The sequence below is a fragment of the Geospiza fortis genome, unplaced genomic scaffold, assembly GCF_000277835.1.
Source record: "Geospiza fortis unplaced genomic scaffold, GeoFor_1.0 scaffold190, whole genome shotgun sequence".
NCBI classification, from domain to species: domain Eukaryota; kingdom Metazoa; phylum Chordata; class Aves; order Passeriformes; family Thraupidae; genus Geospiza; species Geospiza fortis.
The window spans coordinates 315079-336320 of record NW_005054328.1 but is presented as its reverse complement, the minus strand read 5'-3'; the positions used below and the strand labels follow the sequence as shown (position 1 = coordinate 336320).

The window sequence follows — 21242 nt, the reverse complement described above, 5'->3', positions numbered from 1 at the left end:
TTCAACACTGTATTCACTGGATAGACAAGGATCAAAATCTACTATGAAGTTACAGTCTACAGCATCATATTGATTATATTAAGGTATATGAACACATATACCTTTCTCATTACTTTGTGTTACATTGCTAGTATTTTCTTTCATTATCCTCTTTCTTAAGGTGCACTGCATTAAAAAAATCTCAGATTTCAATTGTTATAACTTGCTTAATTTACTTGTGGTTTTAAAATATATCTGCAGTTGAAGCTAATTAACTGAAATTATCTTCCTTTACACAAGACCTTGAAATCTCATCTCTATACTTACAGATATTTAGGTCATTGATGAATCATATTTGACAAGAGGTGAATAAAAATATTTCTATATTGTTGTATTTTCAGAAACCAGTACTTATTAGAAAAGTGCAATAGAATCATTTCAGCCAAGATTTAAATACTAACTCAAAGTATACTTCTGGACAAAAACACAAAAAGAAAAATAATTTCAAAATTTTGTATTCTGTCTTTGTGGTGAAACTGACCCAAGTCAGGTAGGAAGATGCTCCTCATCAATATTGACAGCACTGTATCCCATCTGGAAAAGCAGTTTTTATCACAATGGAGTTCAACATTTATCTCCCACACCTCAGATAGTAACTGAGCCAGCAGGATACACAATATTTTTGGGAGAACCACTGGAAGGCTCTCCTGCTGTTTCTTCTCAGCTTTATATAATCCACTAAATTGTACCAAACAGAACGTGAGATCATGAGTGTTAAAATGATAAAAATACTACATTGAAAGAAATGAACAGCTCAACATTGATTTGGTAGCTTTGGTGTTTCTTTCTCTCTGAATGCTGAAAAAAATCATCATAGTGTTATTGTTCTCTCTAAAGGATTCTGTAAAATTCTGAAATTCATTTGTCCAAAGCTGTAAGTCACAGAATTATTCCCTAACAGAACTTAAGGAGATTTTGTATAAGCCTATAATGTGTATACTTACAATAAGCAAACAAGTAACAAAAACGACAAGAAATATCTTTGAGTTTTCCACTGTTCACTCTGCAAGTCAAAAGACAAATTAATATGCCAAGCTGGAAGGACCAAGTTCCTTTAGCACTGGGGCATTGGATCAGGTGACCTCCAGAGGCTCCCCCCAACCTCAGTCCTTCTGAGATTCTGTGACTGCTATGGCATAACATCTCTTTCTGTCCACATAAATGGGCACATAAATAATAACTCCTCAGGTGATTTAAATACCTTGAATCACTAACAGATTTCAAAGGTCAAAAAATTGGGTTGCCCTGTACTTCCTGTATTAGGCTGTGTAGTAGGATGCACATATATGGTATGCATGTATATTCACTAATGAAAAATCTGTACAATATATGCTTATACATACATATACTCAGCAAACTTGGTGAAGAGCAAGCTAATTTTAAGGATTTCCCTAGAAATTTTATACACTCCTATTTGTTTGAAAGCAAATTAACTTCCCACAAGCAGAGGACAATGATCCCTCCCCCCTTACTTGAAATTGAATTCCTCATAGAATAGAATTTCTTGCTGGCCTTTGTTTTGTTTTGTTTTTTCCTGCTAGAAACAGCAGTTCTAGGGAGGCATTACTAAAAAGCAGTGTTTCTTTCATGATGTGTATAAACCCCATATCTTTTGGAAAAAAATTATGTTGAATGCTACAGAGAGAAAATGTATCTGCTGTCAATTTGCAATTTGCTAGGTAATTTACATCCTTCTGTTGGATTTTTCTGTTTTGTTCTACAGCTGTGTTAGTCAGAGCATACAGAAATTAGTCTTTTAATGGACAATTTGACCTAGGAGTTCTGTTCAAGAGATGTAAAAAAAAAATCCTGACAATCCAGACATTTTGTTCTGACAATATTACCAACTTCTGTTAAAGCATTCGTACACAGCTGAATTGCATGGCATATGTAGTCAAGTTGCTAAGGCTTAAATTAGCAAGCCATTATGTAAGCAAATTTTAAGCATAATTTAAAGGAACTAAATTACAAACTCCCTGAAAAAGCCACCTGACATACAATTAAGCAAATGTTTCCAAGTTGTCTTTCTTTCCAAGTATAAATCACTGACATTATACTAAAATGAAAACAATCTCAATGAAAGCCAGATCAGAAATAGGACTCTCTTCTGCACTGATTACCAGCATTATTTTCTGCAACCACATACTACTAAGTTCAGTTATAAATTCTCATATATTTATAATGTATTTTACATCCGGATTTCCCACCAGTTGTCCTTTACGTATGGAAATAGAAGAAAGAGAAAGCAAACTGCTCTATTCTGCAAGCACAGGAAAATTGTAACATTTACTTTTAACATTTGCTTCTTATTTTTTTCATTTGAAATTTGATAAAAAATAGTAATCCTAATGAAACCTCTACAATGGTAGACTGATTGCTATGGATAATTATATAGCTTAATCTGGAACATGGATCTTCCACCTAATTCTGTCAATGTCATACATATTTCACTTAGTTCAATACACCCACAGCACCTCATGAAATATCTGAATTTTGATCCAGAGAAACTACATTTGCTCATTCATTTTTGTATCCTATACTGTATCTCTTCTTCTATAAGGAGAAAGAAACACAGATCAGGTGATCACAAAGGCAATCCGTATTTTTCCATTACCTAACCAAATACTGTGAAAAAGTTTTGCAGGAATGAGGAAAAGAAAAAGAGTTGTATTTTCAGTCATTTTTCTGCTTTACAAGGCTGTGGTACCATGGCAGGGAAGAACAGAGAAAGCAGTGGCAGCCAGTCCATCAGGAGGACTGAGGTTGGGCCCTTCCCACCCCTTACCAAACCATGGACAACTACTAGTGGGACATTTTCCTGACTTTTCCACTGCCCTAAAATATTTCCAAAATATTACCAAAATATAATCAAAATATTTCACATCACAGGGGAGAGTGAATGGAACACAGGAAAGTAACTTAAACCCACTACCATTTTGGCAATTAAAATCTTGGTGTACAGAACATAACTAAAAGGATTCAAAATGGAAGTGTAGGCCCTTTATAAAGAACTAAAACCATCTAGGACATTCTGCCAAAATAGAAGTGTCAGCTTTCTCTCAAAGAAAAAAGAAACCTACCTGACTTCCTTCTGAAATCTTATCTCACATAAAATTGAATTAAACCCATTAAATGTGGTCTGCCTGCAACTATATGAGAGCAAACTCTGGTCAGAAGTACAAACAGCTAACCAATACTCAAAAAACATGGAAGAACTTCAGAAACATATTTGAGTATGCATTTTGACATTTTAGAACAAGAATAATTGAAATTCATGTAACTCATTCGTCACTAGAGTATGCCAGTTATTGCCAATTAATTTTGGAAGTGTAATGGAGTCATTTCTTGATCAGCCTAGGATACCTACTAACTCACACTACAAGGTATTTTGGGATGTCCTTTATGATTTTAAATTAGAAGAGAACATATTAAGTCCTGCCATATATATTTGAAAAAATTCCTTAAGAAATATTTGGCACTTACTTGAAAAGGTCAAGAACAGCTTCAAAGCATTACATTTTAAAAATATTTAGCCACAATCAAGAGCTGCAAGGACCTCTTAGGGACCTTGTACATTGCTCTACAGCCACAAGCAACCACATCACATAAATCCTTTCCTAACCGCATTAAATTTAGCCTTTAAAGTTTTATTGGGCTCTTTTTCTTTCCAATAAGCCACATGAAATAAATTCTCAAGGCTTTAATGCTTGTAAACATCTTTTTTCAAGCCAGGAGTGTTTAGGACCAAGTTGTACATATTTGGTCTCATGTATTCACTGTCCTCTATTCTTATGTTTAAATTTTCTGCATTTCTACAGATCAATTCCATACTTCCAGGTATCAACTATAATTGCTTTAGGTCTTGTCCCCTTAATCTCCCCATACTCCTCTCACATAAGCAGCTCTTCATTTCCATAGGATCATCCTCTGATTGACTTTCTTTGTGCCTGTCACACTTTGTATTTGTAAAAGAGGGTAATGCATGGGAAACAACACCACAGGTGAAGGGTCATTAATTCTCCAACACCTTGAATCAAGGTTAACATTTGACTTTTCCTGAGCTGACACTTTGGTAATTCACACTTCAGCATCCTTGCCAAACGATGCACCCTTAACTTGAAGAAACTTGGTGCATGTGTTTTGTATCAATATAATTTATTGGGGTAAAAAATTCATGTGGACAATAAGGGATAAATACATTTTAGAAGTTTTTACTGATACGAAACTTGCCATATGTAATCAGTCAGGAATGTTGAGCCATTGAAAATAATTAAGAAATAATATTTTTCTCATGTTGCTCTATTTTAATTATATCAATTGTTCTAAAACATGACATTTTTAGGTATGTATTAATATTTTGAAATTAATTAATTCTATATATTACATTAACTTCTAGAGAGAGGCACTGCTAAAGCAATGGTACTTTAAAGAAGTGATCCCCAAGTTTTTCACATATTCAGGACTAGTTATTATCATTAACTTTTCAGCTGTTAAAGAGAAGTAGCTCAGCTTTATCACACCACATAGAATTTGTTTTCACACATTACTATTACGGCATTTTCTTGGCATGTGGAAGCCTGGAGTTCAACACCTAAACTAACCTAAAGCTTTAGAAAAACCTAAACTAGGACAAGTGCAATTGATAAGGATGTATTTAATTGAATTAAGACAATCCAAACAAGTCAGATATGTTTTCAGAATATATTTTCAGAGTAGCTCTAATACTAACATATTAAAAACCTACTGCAATGCTCAAATGTGATAGAAATAATTTTCTCTGGGAATTTGAACAATACTAAATTTCAGGTCACAGGTACGCTAGTATTTAAACAGGGGCAAAACACATAACACCATATCACAAGCTTAACTCAACAAAGAACACATCAAAACCTACACTGGATTGTAAATAATTTACACTTGTTTCAGCTGAGGTACCAGAAAAGCTACCTAACTGCCATACTTAATACTCCAATTAAAAATCTGGAGTACCACCTTTTGCAGAACTGCCTCAGAAAAGCTGGTAAATGCACGTGCACTGTTCTGCTCAGGTACTGCCACACCTGATGCCATGCTCAGGGTTCAGAGATGAACAGGGAACTACCCTCACCTATTTGAGACAAGGCACAGGCAACACTGGGGAATATGCCTGTGCTTGATCCTAAAAGTTCTGCAGATTTTTGAAATTATAACTATGCATTCAAAAAGGATTCACTCCACCTTGCTCACAATACTTATGTCCAGTTTGTTTGCCTATATATATTATTCAAAATGTCAATCAAAAAGCTGATTTGACAAGAATTCCCTGAGTTTGTGCTGCAGCTAGAAGTGAAACACAGCAAACCATGTAAAACAATGTAAAATTAGAATTAAAAGACTAAATTAGATTTCCTGAAGCTAATGGAAGGACCTTGCATGCAAAAAGTCAAACATGTTAACTAAAGATATATTAATGAAATCAAATTATATTACACTTTATTGGCTCCTCTACTTTTTAGCCTATAAGTAATTTTCAGTTCTTAATTTCTTTTATTTTCATAACTTTGACAACAGTCTTGGGTGTCCTTGCTGAGCTGTCTTCAAGGCCTATGTTCAGCTAAGGGACGTGCAGAGCCTGGATGTCAGGATTCCTCTTTTTCCCCCCTCCCCTGTGGGTGATTATGAAATTTCAGTTCAGTTTTTCACATTAATATGTATCCCAGTTAACTAACAACATTATAACAATAAATTATAAAAAGCATGGATTCTAACCACTTTGTCCTCCTTTGGGAAAGCATCCAAGGAAGCAGAATAAAAAGAGAAAAGAAAAAAAGAAGAGATAAAGAATAAAATAGGCAAGTATTAATAGACAGATTTCAAAGAAATGCAATTCCAATAACTCTCTACAAAGAGACAAAACCACAAAATTAAGAAAAAAAGAGCTTTAAATAAAAAGATGACATTACTGCATATGTTGAAAGCATGTTTTCACACCCTGACCCACCGAAGCATAAACAATATAAGAAACAAAATGCAAGTTACAAATGAAATTACACTCCTCCATTTTTGTGGCTTGAAATAGGGGGAGAAAAATGGTTTAAACATATTTTCTTTTTTTTTTTTTCTGAATAAAGTTAAGCTATATCACATGCACTCATTAATAGAATAATGTAATGCATCAAAGTAAACTGTATTTTCAGAGACTTGCTCTGATGACACCATCTACAGGTGACACAATGCAATGCATCTATTTTTACTAATATTAATACATGCACATTTTCATTGAGTTCACCTACATAGTTTTCTTCAGCATGTGAATTTAATTTAATTGGGACTCACAGGTACATCTAGGCTATGGAAAATCTCTAAAATAACCATGAAATGCATCTCTTTGAGGGGTTATTTTTGGCTTACATGAAATTCCAGAAGGCCTATTCAGCTGATGTCCATCTTAAAAAAAGTGAAAAGGCCACAAACTTGTTCCCTTGTGAACATGATTATCTGCTATACAATCTGTGTTCACTTTCAGGTGAATTTGTGTTTATACCAAGAGCACCTATAAATTTACCATACAAAAGCCTGGCCTCTTAAAGCCACACAAAAAAGTTGCCTCATCTCATGACAGAAAATAAAACTGTTCATGTAATAAAAATAGATTTATAACATTTTATTTTAAATTATATATAAAATTATATTATATAAATTATATTATATAAAATTATACATATAGGTAATATAAATTATATCAAATATTTTAAATTTTAAAACATTTTAAAATTTATAAAGTTTTATAACACACCATAGTTCTTGATGACCAGCCAAAAATAATCACTGGATAACAGTATTCCAAATTTAGATCCTACTGCTCCTGTATGAGAGAGTAGTCAGAGGCTTGGAAGGGACTGACTGATCAGAGGGTACTCTTGGATAATGTTTGGTTTTGTGGAAAGCTGCTGCAGCTAACTCATGCAGATCAGAGGGAAAACCATTCATTTCACTTACCTGAAAGTAGGATGCTTAATCCAGACTAATCTGAAGTTTTATTCTTCAAATAAATTTTAAATAAATTGGCATAACACTTTTCCTGTGCCAAGAAAAGTGGTTGTTTTTTGGTTTTTTTAAACCAAAAAATTGACTGAATTCATGTAAAAGCAATCTATAAATGTTTATGACAAGCTCTATGAAAATACAAATGTAATATTAAATAAGGTTTCAACAAGAATTTATTAATGTGGAGTTGTACCTGAGTAAAAGGGTTTCTTCTTTTATTCTATGAAAAACAAGTACATTTTCTACAAGCTTTCACTCCACAGAACTGGACACTATTATTCTTTTGCTTTAATTAACTCTGTGATTCCCAAGTACCTTGGCAATCATTAGATACATTTGTTTTACTTGTATGATTTTACACTGGTTTACATGTATGATACACACATCATAATGAAGCAATGAATGAAACACTTAAGTAAAATGAAGCATGAAATGCCAAACTTAAAGTGAACAATCTGCAGCATGACAATGTCAGGAGGCTTTTCCTTAAGAGCTTACATCAGAAGACTTACATTGTTTGATCGCAGAGAGACACGACCTCCACACCGAGCACAGAACTTGGTCCGGCAATAAGAGCACAAATGGCCACAACCATCTGCAAACTTTGTTTTATGACAGATTCCACATGTTGGAGCATCATCCTTGTGCTCTCCCTGGTAACGGCGGGCTTCTTCCCCTATCTTTCTTACTTGCTCTTTATAGCTTTCAAATTGTTGATGCAACCTCCTGCATAGATGAGAAAAAAAGTTTATATAGCACGAATAGGAGGAAAGATTACTAAGCTGTATTTCTTTCAGTTTGCAACTCCACCAAATATTCTGGGCCTGTTCACAATACTACATGCACCTCATATCAAATACACACTGCACACAGAAGACTGTATAGGCAATCTAAAGGAAAAAAAAATAGACATCTTTATTCTTGAAGGCTTACTTCAAAGATTACAAACAAATAATTTCACTTGACCAGAAATTGATCCAAATGCATAAACTGAACAAAATTGCCTACCATGTACTGAATAAAAGAAATAATTGTGTGACCAAATTTGCATCTTTTTAACCAATTTAATTTATTCATCAGGTGTAATCAAAATATGTAAATCAATCTCCAGTTTCAGTGCTTTCAAAATCTAAATTACTAACACATGCAACAGATATTTCAAAACGATGACACTGACCTTACACAAATATGAGAACATATTTTTATTTCAAATTTATATCCTCACAATCTGTTGTGTTTTCTCTTGTTACACACGAGAAACTACTTAAGGTTTGCCATCCCTCATTATAGATATTCCAGTTTAGCTGTAGGAGTATATAGAAGCATTAGCAGGTGCATAGGTTCCTAGGATGAAGACTGGTGTTGAAAGAAGCAGCACTTCTCCCCAGCTGCCTCAAACAACAACACCCTGATCCTATGCCCACCATCTGGAGAAGCATGCTGCTACACAACAGACTCACCTCCTAAACACAGCTCAAAAAGACCTGAGCCAGCCTAAGGAGGAGATTCCAGAAGGGCAAAACTTGGTCTTTGCTCCATGCTATGTAGAACCCAGGCTTTTCCAGATGTTGCTTCAAATCTACATCTCCATGGATAACATTTAAAAATCATGAGCAATTACACAGATTATGAATAAAAAGAGGCAATCTTGAGTTTAATAAATGGAAACAGTAGGTGTGTTGTCTGTAGAGGTCTTGGTGATATCCTTTATCTCTGCTCTGAGCTACCTCTACCTACTTCCTTAATTAGCACTGACTCACACCATTTAACCAGTGTATTTTTAGTGACACAATGCCATGTTTCTGTGGGCTTGTGTGTGTGTGTGTGTATGTGTGTGTGTGTGGAGAACTTGTCTGGAGTTTTAAGATGTAAATGATCTGTGTTCTTTGTATGAAACACTTTTTTGGTGATGTGGATATTTTTACTTTAATGTGATATTCAAGCCTAAAAAATGATAATTCAACTTAACTTACAGGAATCGTGGTAAAACACATATAATTCAGTTGTACAGGAATATTATTGCTTGTAAATTGTATTTCAACCAGCTCTCACACTAAAACCAGTAACATCACATGGGTGCATTCTAGTGAGAATGCAACAACAGCAAAAGCTAAGCAACTGAATAATCTATTCTCCCTTACTACAAACATGATACATTATACTTAATGCTTTATGCAAATCAAAAGCTTGGCAGGAGCAGCAAAGAGTTTGTTTTGTTTTATTTTTTACTAACCTGCTTAAAAACCTTTGCAGTATTGAGTAAGATGAGAAAAGTAGGTCAAAGATTTAGGCAAAATACTGGAGAAACTTAATACTTTTCACCATATAACTGGATTACACATATGAATTAACTTATCTTACACAGCTTCTCACTTATAATGCATAAAAACAACTGAAGACATTCAGAAATTTTTATAATAACCAGCTTAAAGAATGCAATTAAATACTGGAGAGGTCTGTAGGTAAATTTCTTATTACATCAAATATTCTATTAAAAAATGAAACCATGGAAACTAAATTCAGTTCTCCTCCACTAAAGTAAAACCAAAAGCCCTGGCCGTTCACTAACATGGAAAGGGAAGATAACAGCAAGTACTGCCCCTCTTCCTGTTCTTTTCCAATTAGACCATCTACATTTTTCTATCTCAAACAAAGCTTAGGAAGAGTATTAACACAGTTATGTTTTTGTCCTTCTGTGTGCACCAAGGGATAGATGAACATGCTACAAACTGGGCAAAACTTAAGTGAGATGAAATTAAAGTTTTTAATAAATAAGTATCACTTGTTTATAGATTTGTAATTTCAGAATTCATGTAAGACACATTTTACTATGAGGGGTTTGAAACCTTTATCTTGCATATCACGCACAGCACTACTGAGGAAACGCTGGCATTTTATCTACAGTGAGAACGGAACTGGAGAAAACGACTGCACATTTCACAGAGCAGAAAGAATCTTACCCAGCTCACAGCAGGTCTGGTTCAATTAGCTCTTTTTTTAACCACCTTTCCTACCTTTTTGAGGAAAAAGCTGGATCTCTGTGTCTCTGGCTCTTCTATAATGGTGGCAGAAAATCCCTCACAATAGTTTTGCCATACATAGAAGTATTTTAAGTATTAAGCAAGAACTAAAATACAGTTGGTAGGTTTTGACTTGTTCCTTAACTTCCAGGCTATTGAGCATATTTTCATCAGATGCAAGGAAAATTTAAAACTATTAAATATTCCTTAATGTAGTCAAGCACCTAAAGGTTAAACTAAAGACCTAATAACAGCATATGATATAATGGCTTGGCAGACCCTTGAGGCAGACACCAATTCAATCCCCTCTAACAGAAAGAGCAACCAGACCACTGTGTAAGAGGGATATATACATACACCCATATGACTTTTCATCATGTACCCAAACATTTATCTGGTACTGCTACTGTAGTGAAGGGCACTTTCAGGATTAGCTTACTCTGAGACATTGCTGCAGTACTTCACTTGTGCAGACCTCCCAACGCTCTGAACAAAAGAGCTGCATCCCCACAAGCTGATGTGTCTGGGGAGGGCACTGCTATTTCACACTCACAGGCATGGCATATATGCATGATCAAAAAAAGATCCCACCATGGGAGAGTCTTTGGGCACATCACATCTCCTGTGACTAAACCACACTCTTCTGTTGCTAAAATACTGGAAGAGACTGAGCAGCTTGGAGAGGGACATCAGCCTCGGGACTTTGCTGCACCTGTAAAGGGGGTCAGCATCACCACCCACAGAGCACAAAAACCAACACACACTTTCCATGTCTACAGGGAAAGACTTAACCCGCTCACTTTCACAATATACACAGAACTCAACATATGTTTAGGTTGCTGCTGTTTTTTTCTCCAAGAAAACATGATGGCTTCCTCCTCCCTTTTTTTTTCAAAGGTATTTCACAGAAACCCCTGCTTCAGCAGTGCTATATATGTACCATATTTTCATTTGAACATTCATTATTTTAATTTGACAGTAAGACTTTTACTTTTTACAGTGTAAACTAGTAAAAAAATTACTGATCGGTAATTCTTCAAGGCTTTACTCACGTCTTCATATACTTAGCAAAAAAACTGTAAGCCTTGGAGAACACTCGTGATAAATACCTTACATAATTTAAACTTTTCAGACATATCACTGATATAATTAGGAGGGCAAACAATGAACATTGAGGCCATTTATAACATTGACTGATCAAAAAGTGTTACATAACACAGAAAAATTATCATTTATTATGTTTGATTCTTTGGACCTGGACCAAGATGTATATTTTTTTTCTTATTAATTATTTAAATTACAATTGAAGGCTGTAATTTTTAACAGACTATATTATTGCTTATTTTGCTGCTTTAAATTCATGTATTAAATTATATTTTGCTGTTTTAAATACCTATCAAAATTATTTGTATATATATGTTGAAGAGTAGAAAGCTTCAAAATACCGCATTTGCATATATATGCTCTGTCTGCACAGGTTTTATAAAAAATTTATTAAGGTTTGTGTCTCTTTCATGCAGTTACATTTTAAATTACTTTAAATGTGGCATGAAATTATATTTTGTACTTCCTTAGAAATCCAGTAGGTGGCAATGCAGATCGTATTTTCACTCTCCCAGTTCAACTCAAATGGTTGTCTCGAAATTAAACACCTGATGTAATGTTATAAAAATATTATGCCCTGTCATGAGTTCATTTTGGTAGAAAAAGTGCCGCCTTCTAAGTGACACAGCCTTAAGTAACTATCCACCAGCAGCTACCGCATGTCTGAAAAAAAGCTTAGTAAAATGCAGCATTTTGTCCTCTTCACCCACACCACACAAACACATCATCACACAGAGCTCAGACAAGTTTTTCTATAAGATAAGCAGGCATTTTACCAAGCTCTGTTCTTGGCATTCTTTTTTTATGATAAATAAATAATTTAAAATGCAAATGGCAATACTGCGTATGCCCACGAAGGCAAGAGCTAGAGCTAAAAACCTGTTGGTGATCCTTCAGCATCTACATTGAAGCTGTGACCTGAAAAACGTTGTTCAGCTGCTCTGTAAAGCTGGAATTACCTCAGCTGCACCAGATGCCTTGCTGGTCTGCCAGCACTGCAGCACCCATCTCATGGAGGTGCTTCCAGAGGGAGCTTTGGCCTCAGCCCCACCAGCATCTCAGCTGAGAAAAGCTGTCCACTTGTCCTGGCTCTTGGGAATATATACTTTACACAATAAAGTCAAGACAGGCCATTTTAGCAACTTGCTGCGGATAGTTTTGTCTGAATTAAGAGAAATGAGGGGTTTATGAGGAATCTAGCATGTGTTGGCAAGAAAAACAGCTGAAGTTGAGTGGAGAAGTCTAGATATATTTTCTGGTTACTTCATTAATCATCCCATGACATACAAATCCATTATTAAAATCTATACCCTCTGTACAGGTAGGACAAGTTAAGGTTGAATAGTAACAACATATCTAACCCTTCAAGCTCCCAAGTTCTTGATGTAGCAATATTACTGTGTTAGTCTATTTGAAGACCAGGATATTTTTAAATGTTTGGGGGTGTGCTGCTTTTTTAGCATGGGCAATACTTTGTTTGGTTATTTTGTAAAGATGAAATAACTGCAGGATGTATTCGTATTGCAAAATATTGGACTTCTGTGATTTTGGATGCTAATATTTCTATATTAATGCTATTATTGTATTTTTTATTCAGTGTGAACTGCTGTTTTAAGAACCAAAGGTAAGCAAGACATGGTTTCTGTAAGCTGTGAAACAGGTAGCAATATGATTAATCAGCTGATCTTTAGAGGTAAAAAAGGGCCATGTTTCTGTAAAAGAAATACAAGCATTAACCAAAGGACTCCGAATGGTAGAGCTAGCAGCTTCCATATCCATATTTTCTCCTGCACATAGTGATTGCTTCTGGTTCCTTTGTTGTTTCCTACTGTCCAACTTGTCACTTTTCTGAGACTTTACTTACCACCCATTTGACCTTGCCCTAATCACGTTTCATGTAGGTCCCATCCCTCACTCCTACACATTTTTTAATAAATATATCAAAATAGTTATGATAGACATATAGTATGTTCTATATCCTACAATAAAAACAATAAATATTCCTCAGAATTTCAGTTTTTACCTGGCCCGAAACTTTCTTCATGCTCCCCTGTTCACTCAAGACAACTATGGATCAACTCCATTTTCCCTCAGCTTGGTGTTCCCCTGCCATCCATAACATTTTTCATCTCACCAGCAATGACTTTAATCCAGCTGGGCATCAGCCCTTCCTTCTGCACATGCCAAGATCTCTTCTTCTTCCTCCTTGTTTTATTGGTGCAAACACAAATCTCACTATGCTTGTACTCACAGGTCTGTCTCTCTACCTCACATTTGTCTCCTCTGTCACAAACTGAAGTGTTTGGCATAGATACTGACTCCGGTCAAGGGTGACCTGTACACCAAACTTCATAAATTGAAACAGAAATTTCCTTCTACCTCCAGCACAACTTACCACCCTCTCCATTCTGTTTGCACTCGAGACCAATAATCACTGTGCTACACATTGGAGTCAGACCTACTTAGACCTTCACCTAAACTGTTGTATAAGGGGCTAATTTTGCAAATTAAAACCAAACCAAACAAAAACCAAACAAACAAACAGAAAACCACACACCCAAAAAAACAAAAAAACCCAAAAAAACCCCAAACCAACCAACCAAACAAAAAAAAACCAAAAAAACCCACCAGAACAAAACCCATTGAAGTTTAGTTGATTTCAATCTTTCCAGGTTAAACATTCAGCTATCACCAGCTCATCCCTCAATTCCTTTTCCTGCCAGTGCAAGCCTGTCAGTCTGATAGTCTAATCACAGTTCTGCAACAAATATAATTTAATTTATTTTACCTCTCTCTTTGTATTCCTCCGATGAATCTGCTTTTCTACTGCATAAAACATAAATGGCTTATCTTCACCTTCAAAGACTTTGACAGCCTATTTCCATCCTGCCTATGCTTTCTCATTCAGGACTGAGATGCTTCTGCTCAAGTTAAACTCTCAAGCAAGAATCACAGAATGGTTTGGGTTGGAAGGGACCTTAAAGATCACCTAGTTGCAAGCCCCCTGCCATGGGCTGGGACACCTTTCACTGGACCAGGCTGCTCAAAGTCCCATCCAGTCTGGTCTTTGAGGACTTCCCTTTGCTGCCTCTAGCATGGGAGTAATAGGAACATCACTGTTATCACATTATCCTCCTTAAAACTCTCCTTCACCTTGATGCCTGCAAAGATCTGGACAAAAATTAGATATGTCAAAAGCATGTTAAAACTTTTACTTAACAGGCTAGACAATACAGACTCTCCTGTCTGTTCTTACTGTTATATTATTTGCCTAATACCTACAGTGCAGGCTGCCCCGGTGACAAAGATCACCTTTTTTTCTACACATGTGAAAACCTCCACTCACAAAGGTTATAGTGCATGACAAGTGCTTCCAGGCAGTATGGTAACACCAATCTCCCAACATGATTCAGAAACACATGAAGATAATTTTTTTAATTTCTTTTCATCATGTTATGATTCTGGTTATTTACTTTCTCCTTTCCAGCCCTCAGACAATATACTTAGAGCTTTCCCCATGTCTATGAGGGGAAAGGCATTTTTAATGACTTAGTATTTTCCTGTAGTTCCATGACACCAGTCCAGGAGAAGCAAAAGCACAAAAAAATTTATTTTGAGAATCATGATAAAATTTAGACTTGGCCAAGACAAAGGTTTCACTTACAGACCTCACACAGGAACTTAGACTTGGCCTTCACCACTGGTAAGTCGTTCTCATGTAGCAGATACTTCATCCCTATATACAAGTTGTCTTAATTCCAATTCCCTTCCATTATCAAGCACATACTACCTGGCAGCATCCTCACAAGCCTGTACAGGCTGTTGCAAAGACGTCCCACACCTTGTCTAGAAAGTGTCCCTGCTCATCACATCAGAGAAGAGACACACCAGCAAAGTGGTGTGGGCTGCAGTTTATTCCCAGGGCTCTTATCTGGTGCCTTTTCACCAGCAGGAACAGTCATTTTCAAGTTAACATTTTACTTAGGGCCGGTTTTCTGCAAGCATATAAATGAGCTCATTAAATAACTTGTATAAAATGCAATTTTTCATCTTCCTGGAAGATTTCCTAATGTAGATTATTGGAAAACTTTATTTTCATATACTTCTATTTGTTGGTGGTTTTTTAAAATAACTACAGCCCACAAGCAGACTTTTTCCTTACACAACTGAAGAACTGTGAGTCAAAAATGTGCAATATCTGCAATAAGGAATTTACATTCCAGCTTCCCACAGTTCCTCCTAAATGACCGATACCCTTTCTGAGGTAAAAATGAGAAACCAGAGAACAAAGCAAACAACACATAATAGTACTAAAAAAGGCATAGCTGAGGAATTCAGAAAGAAACTGTGCATGTCTTGTATTAAAAATCATTTACATGTTGACATATATTTAGTACTGAAGGAATCAGTGCCTTCTGCTCAAACTCAATTGGCAAAGTGACAGTTTGACTGAAGACAGCAGAAGGGTGGTGACAACACCCCACAACGTGTCAATGCCTCTTCCTTTGGTCTTAACCAGTATGGCCATTCTAGCACACCTCTTACCACTGTTGGCAACCTCAACAGTATCAGTTATCCCATGTAACCATTACAGCTCTGCTGCATTTTCCTGTGCTTAATTTCTTCACCACTCAGCTCTCCTAACACAGACAGTGCAACAGGAGAGCAGCTGGTTTGCTCTGAGAAGCTGTCACCAATTCCAAGTGAGAAAGTTCAGAAAGTTTCATGAGATGATACAGACCTGTTAGCAGCCTGGACTTTACCAAATTCAACACCTAAAAAGTAATAGAAATGTCACTATGTTACGGTCCCACTCTTACTACAGCATTAAAACACACATTCAGGCCAAATATTGTCTGCCTATATACACAGGACCTATAAGCAAATTCAGCTTTTTAAAGACTCCTGAAACTACTCATGCAACAAAACTGCAGAGGTAAATGGCTGTATTATTTTATTTGCCATTAATTATGCAATACTTGTTGCAGAAAAAAGAGCCATAATGACTGAGGGACAGCAATACCCATGCAACCACATGGTCAATCAGTCCAGGAAACTCAATGGGGTTAGACATGACTGAAAGAAAGAAAATCTGACTCCACACAGTTGCATTAATGTTTATGGATTAAAAAAAAAAGCAGAATCAGAAACTGAGGAAAATTATTTGACTGCAGCAGAAGTGTGAGCTTGAGCATCTCTTGCACTTGTGACTCTATCAGGAATATGTGTCTCCTAGAAAAAAAAGGCTAGAAAAAAAAGGCAAAATCAAAATAACATGATTTTCTACAAAGATTGTTTTAATACTGAATTTGATTTTCTACAGACATTGCTTTAAAACTGAATTTCAATTCCCAAAAATTTGTCAGCTTAAGTCTCCATAAGATCCACTGTAAAAAAGGCCTGAGAAAATTTCCCTGTTTACCCACATTATCAGACTGATGCTTTAAGTTTTAGCGTTCATATTTTTTAGATTCTGTACTGCCTCAGTGTGTGACTGAACTTCATGTAAAGTGTTAGCAAGTTCTCTTCACAGAGTAGTTAGAACAATCCTTCTCCAGCCTGAGAACCAAGAACATCTTTGCAGCTTTATGCTCAAGACGTGTAAACAATAGTGAATTGAAGAGAGCAGTCTGGGAGGATGGGACTTCATAATCTGAAGCTCTAACTGCACAATTGGCCCAAATATGTGAATGGACCAAAACTTATAAAAGTGTGAAAACTTGTGACTGGTCATCCATTTTGGGTCTATCTTGGGCAGAGCCCCAGCCTGGCTCTTGTGCTGCCCAAGGTGTATCCTTTGAAGGCCTTTCAATAAACACCTACTTTATTCATTTAACTCTGCCCAGCCTCTGTTCTAGATAGTCTCTTTAGGCATCAAGACCACAACAAGGAGAGCATCTTCCTGAATCTCTTCAATTTACAACACTCTTACAATTTAACCCCTACTAAACTGGGAAGTAATCTCAAGATTCATCTCTTCTCAGCTATTTCAGAAACAAAGATCTATTCACCAATTATATATATATATATTTTGTTTTATTTTTTTAATAAAGTTGTTTTATGCAAGGCTTACTTAAATTATGAAATCAGGGCTTACTTTAACATGAAGAGAAGATGGACAAAAATACTAAAGGCAATTAATAACGTTACTTTGCCTTTGTACTTTCAGTGAAATGTTTTCATTCTCTGTGTTTTCTTTATATAGCATAGCAGAAGAACTGTTTTAGTGTAGGTGTAGGGCAGAAAACAAAGATCCCAGAGACACCCAGCCATGCCAGTACCATTTATGACATTACATGGCATATCCTTTTATGTTACAGCATTTGCAGATACAAATAATTTTCATACACGGTTGCTTATTTAAAAGAACAAGCCCTGAACTATGTTAGACAGAGCTTCTCTTATAAAAACTTCTAAAAAGACTGCTGGAAAGGCCCTTACAATTTTTTCCTTATCAACCAAGTGATGTCTTCATTTTCCTCATTTATTTAAATATTACTGATTACCAGTATTACTGATCACTTCAATATTACTGAATTTAATCCATCACCCCACTCTCTTCCTCATGTTGTATAATAGACCACAGAACTCGTCTTGGATGAGCTGACCTATGAGCTTGCGGTGACATAACAATGCTTTAATGCCACAGAGTGATCCTTTAAGTAGGAGTCTCTGAGATCCATAGGAAATTTCTGCAGTAAAATACTATTTTGTGAAGTGGCTCTGCCAGCAAATGTCTCTTAAAATACATTAAATATATGAGTAAAGAATGATTTGATTTATTTTCTCTTCAAAAACATCAGTTTCATTTTATTATGGAGAACAAATATCATTTATTTAAGCTAAACTTCACCACAATTAAATTTTTGTGAAGAGACAAAACCTAATCTGTTTTCAGACTGATGTGAAAGAGAATGAAATAGTGTTCTCCTCAATTTATTGAATTAATTTATTGAATCACATAATATGCTACTGCAGGCACTTTTTCTCTAAGGATGGTCATCATATCACAACCAATCAGCCATAAAACTCAGAATATTAAGAAAGGAGCAGGGCAGGGAGAAGAGGATGGGGGTGGGAAGGCAGGGTGCTACACTAGAAAAGCTCAATTTAACAATCACAGAATGAGGGGAAAAGATTAATGAAAATCTTAAGGAAAAGTTTTTAAAAGGGAGGCAGAGATTTGCACCTACACAAAAACACACACAGGTACCAGTATTTAGCTCTCTTGTTCTGAATACGGAACTATTAACCAGTAGACATATTATTGAAGCAACACATGAGAAAGAAAGTGAAAGAGAAGCCCATTTACCCAACCAAGCCAATTTTAAAAATAGTTCCTTAATGCAACCCTATCTAAATTGCAATTAGCAATCAGAGTAAGAATAGACCCTGCTATACTCTGACAATATTGGTTTTGCTACAGTCACACAGTGGGAAAAGATGCTTAAACACCCTATCATCTGCTGCAAACAGTACAATGCACATAAGGTAAAAAAAAATCCTCAGTGCTGGAATAGATCTGTTCAGTAGCTGGCACCTGGTAAAAAGTTTGGCAAGTTGAGAGTTATGGGTCCTGGTTCAACATTAACAGGAAATTACTTGGGATCAATGCTCATCAAAACAGCATTCTGAAACAGTATTTCTCATACATGCATTTGGAAGAAAAAAGAAATCTCAGTATTTTTGGCAGCCAATGTGTTAAACAGATGATAGGTATCAGATGGTAATACAGGGTGAGTAGCAAAAATATGACAAACCACAGTGGTCTGTAAACAGAGCAAAGCTACTGAAATTCTTACTACCATATGGTGGTAACAAATAGGACACGTGCAAAACAGGAAAAGATCTCACAGTGAGGGGTGTGATAGGAGCCAGCAAGATGCAGAACTGAAAAAAAATACAATAGGACTGCAAGCGCAACAGTGATAATGTTTCAAATTAATTATATTCAGCTGAGGCTCACTGTGTACAGTATGTCTTCTACCTAAAAATAATTTAACAGCCTTGCTGAGAGCATCTCTAATTTATCATCCTGTTCACCTTCCTTTATAATTTCCATATTACAAGGAACAAAAAAGGCTCACACATCTATTTTAAATATACCATCAAAGTGCTTGAACACAAGATAATGATTAAGCTTGTCTCCAGCATTACTTAATTCTCTTCATTCTTCTGGATGCCTAAGTAAATACAAATGAAAAGCATATGGCATCTTAGTGAAATAGAAAATTAGAAAAGGAGAACATTAACTGGTTTATTTTATGCTTTAAGCATACCACATGGTAAAATTTAAAATGTCAAGGCTCTCTATGATTTATTTTAATTTCTTCTTTTAATGTACTCTCTATTTAAGTTAAATGTCTGTGGTGGTCCATCCTAGAGAGGATGGGCTGTGAAACAGCCACACCACAGATAGCAATACTTTGAGAGGCCAGAATAGATAACATCTAGTCAGGTTATGGTGAGAGGTGGGTGAGAAGAAAAGAATGATGGGAACAGTTATGTAAATTAAGTTATTCTTTATAAGATTATGTTCTGAACCCTGCCCTCTGATTGGTTCCGTATAAGGTATTATTTCTGTTCCTCTTTGTTCATTGGTTCCCTGCCCTGAGTTAATGTCTACGTATGGTTGTGTTTGTCTCCTTTTGAGGTCTTCTGGTGTAGCTCCCTACAGTGTACAGCTTGTGTTTTTGTGGCACACTGATTGTCAGGGCACCTTTTATTTCACTTTATTAAACTTTGGGTTTCAAGCACTCCACTCGTATCCATCCCTATTTTATTTACTGCCACGCTCCCATACGATCTGTCCCTGGGTTGTGCTTGCCAGCAGCAATGAGGGCTCATCCACTGTGCCACGCAACCAATGTCCTCAAGAATACTATTTGTGAAAGAAAACCAAAAGCATTTTTCTCCATATTTTTAATGCCTACTTTTTCCCCAGAATATCACTGCTCATAACTGTTTTAAGAACATTGTCTTGAGTTTGAAATTATTCCCAGTAGAAAAATGGAGCCTCTTTTATGATGAGCATCCTTGCTTCTTGATGCTCACTGAGACTGTACAAGCTAAGAAATAAACCCATGTCATCAAAAAAATTTTCTGCAAAACTGTCTTACCTGATGAAGCTGTTGAGTAGAAAGTGTAAGTCTAAAATTAGTGTACAATATTTTTTTCTTTGATCTGAATTTCCACAGCAAGGTTTACAGAAAAACATGACATTCGATTTCTGGTTTTCTTCTCCTTTCCTTCCTGCATCTATCAACATTTTGATTGACTCCCAAGCCAACCATTTATGCCCAAACATTTACGAAAAGACATTCCCATTAAAAAAATCTAGAGAACACAGTTCAGTACTGCTAATATTTCAAAATATGGATTTTATTTCTATAATAATGCATATTGGATAAATGGCATTTGGACAACATAGCAGAAGGACATCAAGAGGGATGTTTCTGTAACCACGTGCTCACTCATCACATCCACTGCAGTTCTCTCCTGAGGAGTCATACCTATCATAGGCATGATTTTAAGGGAAGAAAAGCTTCTGCCAACCTATTTAGCCTTTAAGTCCTAGCAGAAAACCCCTAAGGCTCATTTTAAACCAATAATATCCTAAATAACAGGAGTAAGTGTCCCTTGGGAAACACTGCGCAAAGTCTACTAAACTGTTTTATGACTCTGCCTGCCACTCTGAAGTACCCATAAATTTGGCAGAGACACTTTTCTCCAAAAGTTTTCCTTGGTTAGTATTTTTCTGCTGTTCCATAGTGGTTCTCACAACAGCCCACAACACAGTGTGGAGTTACAGAGATTCAGGCTCCCTGATCATTTCGGACCACCACAGAGGTCCACAGGCTGCTGAGCCATCACACGCCATAAGCTCAGACCTGCAGAAAATTTGGTTCAGTCCCACAGAAGGCTCCGGGTACAAATCTGATACTCCAGTGTAACTGTGTCTGTAGACAAAGCACTGAAAATTTTTGAGCGACCAAGAATTTGTTCCAGAGCACTTGGACCTAACCCTACCATCAGTCTTCTACTTACTCTCTA

The 21242-nt window shown here is 36.1% G+C and overlaps 1 protein-coding gene across 24 annotated transcripts in view; it reads right to left on the bottom strand.

The window, feature by feature from the left end:
- RIMS1 (regulating synaptic membrane exocytosis 1) overlaps window positions 1-7687 on the bottom strand; it is a 191591-nt gene extending 183904 nt beyond the window's left edge. For all 24 annotated transcript variants that reach the window (XM_031057153.1, XM_031057154.1, XM_031057178.1 and 21 more), the window contains exons 1-2: window positions 7578-7687; window positions 5788-5799 (exon numbers count right to left, since the gene is read on the bottom strand). The gene's annotated coding sequence lies outside the window, so the exon portion shown is untranslated. The remainder of the gene's footprint in view (window positions 1-5787; window positions 5800-7577) is intronic.
- Window positions 7688-21242: the final 13555 nt, after the last annotated feature.